The 4,382-nt window shown below is 45.7% G+C and overlaps 1 protein-coding gene across 1 annotated transcript in view; it reads right to left on the bottom strand.

Moving 5' to 3' along the window:
* LOC122549746 (sterile alpha motif domain-containing protein 9-like) overlaps positions 1-1,406 on the bottom strand; it is a 32,295-nt gene extending 30,889 nt beyond the window's left edge. The window contains exon 1 of the mRNA XM_043689691.1: positions 736-1,406. The gene's annotated coding sequence lies outside the window, so the exon portion shown is untranslated. The remainder of the gene's footprint in view (positions 1-735) is intronic.
* Positions 1,407-4,382: the final 2,976 nt, after the last annotated feature.

The raw sequence follows: 4,382 nt of genomic DNA, 5'->3' as shown, positions 1-4,382 counted from the left end.
TCAGCGGTGTAAAGATCGGTGTGCCAAACTACTACCGCGCCTCCCTTGTCTGCCGGTTTGTAACAGACCACATTTAAGTGCATTTGAGGAACCAGGAGGGTCAAATAACTGAACCGACCCCCCCACCTCATTTAACTTCAGCAGGAAGACCTCAGCCAGTGGTCTTTCCCCACTGCGCCTTGGTGGCAGCTTCCCTCACAATCTTGCCATGTCTCACTGTCTACCCAATACACAGAGAGAGAGAGTCAGCCTTTTCCACATCCTCGACTGCTGTAGGAAGCCACCGCCAGTCAACATTTGAGTGCATTTAACCTGCAGTTACTGGGTTGCCATAGCAATTGAAGACAAACAAATCAGTGGGTTTTCAAAAGAAATGGCATTTGGCGTTTGACGTCGACATTTTAAACAAAGCAGAATTGCTCAGCGCCTGGGTTTTAGTTGAAACGGGGAATGAGTATTTGAGGACTGTGCTTTCCTGTGGATGGCTATTCTTTCAGGAAACTAAATGGAGACCGAAATCGAAACTCAATCTCCGAGCTGACAGATCCTCATGCTATACATTACTCCCTCTGGTCAGCCAAAAAACAAATCAAGTAAGATAAAATTAAAGCATAAAAGGAATGCATTGTTTGAAACACCCAGCTGAGAAGGTGGGTGATGATGATGAAGGAGATGAATAAGTGCACACAGTTGCAGATAAGGGTGATGGTAGTTGCAGTTTCTTGGGTGACTTACCAATAGCAGATGTTCCTCTTTGCTGCCAGCTCTCCCTGAGGTTCTCACTGTGCCGCTGGATTACCAGCCCACAGCCTCCTCAGTCTCTCCCACCGACTGGTAAAGCCTCGCTGGAGGAAGGGGGCAATAAAGGCCGGTTTTGTGGCAGTGAAGTGAGATGGTACTGCTCCTGCGTACTCTCTTGCGGAAATCCCCGAAACTGAAAGCGGTCAGCAGCTTCCGCAAATTCCCAGCTCACATCGGTTCAGTGGAAGATGGTTGCGAGTCTGCAGCTGACGGCAATGCTGCTGGGCAAACAGGAATCTGCGTGTGTGTAGGATGGCGAGAATATGGTCCCTTTGAACTGGCGCTGGATTGGAGTCGGGCTGGATGTGAGCTCTGTGCTGCACAGTTGCAGTTACTGAACGTTCCAGCCGTTGCTGGTCCTGAGGCTTCAGACAAACCTCCACCCACTTACTTATCATCTTATCGAGACGCCCTTCTATTCCTCTCACATGGACCTGAGCTTGCCTTTCAATGTGTTTATGCCAATGATCTCAACCATTCCAATGTGAGGGCCACTTTGGCATTCTCAGACACAAACTTCCTCCTGTGTTCCTTCTTGTATTTATTCGTTTTAAAGAACATATGAAAGAACAGAAACCAAAATGCCCATTCTAAAAGATGAGAGACTTGGGAAACAATCCAAGTATTTTTCAATATTTAATTTCAGTTACATCACACTGTAAACATTGGCTATAAATTCTGTGTCCTATGATCTTCTACTCCAAACCAATGCTCCAAAAGCTAATGCTTGCAAATAAACCTGTTGGACTATAACTTGGTGTTATGTGATTATTAACTTTATACGCTCCAGTCCAACACCGGTGACTCCAAATCGGATTTATTCGTGATTTCCTTGAATTAATGTGTCCTAGATTTGGAATCCAATAATAATGGAATTACCTTCTCTCCCTCTGCCCACTGAAACCCCTTTTAAAATTGTAAAAAGATTTAATGAGGTGATCCCACAGCTGCCTGTAGTTGAGAAGAGATTAGATCAGAGTGGTGCGGGAAAAGCACAGCAGGTCAGGTAGCATCCGAGGAGCAGGAAGATCGACGTTTCGGGCAAAAGCCCTTTATCAGGAATAGAGGCAGAAAGCCTCCAGGGTGGAGAGATAAATGGGGAGGGGGGTGGGAGAAGGTAACAAAGAGTACAATAGGTGAATGGGGGTGGGGATGGAGGTGATAGGTCAGAGAGGAGGGTGGAGTGGACGGGTGGGAAGGGAGAAGCCAAGTTGGATAGCTCTACCCTCTCACTTCTAGTTTCATTTTTATAAAAAGGCAATTAGAGTTCACATTGTTGAAATAAATGCCTCAGCATGTACAGTCTTGTGATTGCTACAACAACAACAATCCACACACACCCAAAAACCACACACTGACATTTTTTATTCCTTCTGTGTAGTTGTCAGTTGGATAGAAAATGTTATTGTTCAGAAACATATTCCAATATTATAATAACACCCTTTGACTAAAGAAAACTTTTGACCAGGTGTGATTGTTTGACAAGGTTCACTTTCCCACAATATGTCAGGCTCATGACCTGTGGAATTTCTTGGGAGCCTGTTACTGCGATAAAGATACGGTTAACCCAAACCTTCACCCTAACTCTCACCCTGCCACAGGCACAACCAGAGGACATGCAGTAATACATGCTGATAGCTGTACTGCAACAACTGATACAATACCTGGATTGAAGTTAGGAGTTTGATAAACCAAAGCCTGAGTTAAAAATGAAACTTTCCTCCACAGGCCTGTTTATAGAAGGGCCTGAAATCATACATCTCCTTGGCTAGCCTGGGAGATGAGCCTCGATTAGCCTGGTGACCTTCACAAACAGTGAGGAGCCACTCCACCGTTGGTAAAATACTACACCAGTGCAATAGGGGCTCTAAGTATGGCCACGATTGGATAGATTGGCTAAAAGCAAATTACTGCGGATGCTGGAATCTGAAACCAAAAGAGTAAAAGCTGGAAAATCTCAGCAAGTCTGGCAGCATCTGTGAGGAGAGAAAAGAGCTGACATTTCGAGTCTAACTGACCCTTTGTCAAATCTGACATGAAATGGACAGCCATCTCAGTTACCAGGTAAAAACAATGACTGCAGATGCTGGAAACCAGATTCTGGATCAGTGGTGCTGGAAGAACACAGCAGTTCAGGCAGCATCCGACGAGCAGCAAAATCGACGTTTCGGGCAAAAGCCCTTCATCAGGAATAAAGGCAGAGAGCCTGAAGCGTGGAGAGATAAGCTAGAGGAGGGTGGGGGTGGGGGTGGGGAGAAAGTAGCATAGAGTACAATAGGTGAGTGGGGGAGGAGATGAAGGTGATAGGTCAGGGAGGAGAGGGCGGAGTGGATAGGTGGAAAAGGAGCTCGGCAGGTCGGACAAGTCCGGACAAGTCAAGGGGACAGTGCGGAGCTAGAAGTTTGAAACTAGGATGAGGTGGGGGAAGGGGAAATGAGGAAGCTGTTGACGCCCACATTGATGCCCTGGGGTTGAAGTGTTCGGAGGCGGAAGATGAGGCGTTCTTCCTCCAGGCATCTGGTGGTGAGGGAGCGGCGGTGAAGGAGGCCCAGGACCTCCATGTCCTCNGCAGAGTGGGAGGGGGAGTTGAAATATTGGGCCACGGGATGGTTTGGTTGATTGGTGCGGGTGTCCCGGAAATGTTCCCTAAAGCACTCTGCCAGGAGGCGCCCAGTCTCCCCAATATCTTCCTTGTATCCATTCCATCAATCTCACCTTCAAAACATTGGTTACATTCAACTTTTTGTACCTGTAGTAATCAAAGCAGACCAATACAATTGCTGGAGTAGTTGGGAAGCAAGGGTCCAGAGAGAACAAAGAACTTAAAGAAATCAATGTAAGTGCAGAAATTGTACTGGAGAAATGAATATGAACAAGTGAATCAATTTCTGGCCCAGAATGATCTGTAGGTTTGTAAATAAGTGGCTTCCGAGAAAATGAGTGCATTAGTTTTGATTTTTTAAAATACCTTGGATTCTAGAATAGATCCAAAGAGTTGGAAGATGGCAAACACAATCCTGTTAAAAGAGGAGAAAAGGAAATGGAAAGTTATGGACAAATGGGCAGTAGGCAAAAGTTTTGGGCAAGACTACCTCCTGCTGAAGAATCAATGCTGTTCCATGTTAAACATCATTTGGAGGATGCACTCAGGGTGGCAAGGGCACAGAGTGTACTCAGCATTGGTGACTTCAGTGTCTGTTACAAACAGTGTCACGGTAGCATTGCCAGTCAACAGGTTGATCAATGCCAGTGGATAGATTTGCCAGACATGTGTTGTGGAAAAATTGTATGCATTTCCTTAAAGATGCTCATGATCAATAACCTTGGAACATAGAGGCAGAAGTAGACCATTCAGCCCATCAGCCTGCTTTGCCATTCCAGACCGTGGTCAATTATCTATTGCAACACCGTATTCCAGCAAAATCTTCTTAACTCTTATGTCATTAGTAATTATCAATCCCTGGCTTGAACTTAATGACTGCACTTTTACAGTCTTGTAGGTTAGACAATTCCATATATTCACCATTCTGAGTGAAGGGGCTCCTCATTATCCCAGTCCTAGATGGCTACCCAGTGACTGT

This window comes from Chiloscyllium plagiosum, chromosome 5, assembly GCF_004010195.1.
Source record: "Chiloscyllium plagiosum isolate BGI_BamShark_2017 chromosome 5, ASM401019v2, whole genome shotgun sequence".
Lineage (NCBI taxonomy): Eukaryota > Metazoa > Chordata > Chondrichthyes > Orectolobiformes > Hemiscylliidae > Chiloscyllium > Chiloscyllium plagiosum.
The sequence above is the reverse complement of the archived record's forward strand: the minus strand, read 5'-3'. Positions and strand labels throughout refer to the sequence as shown.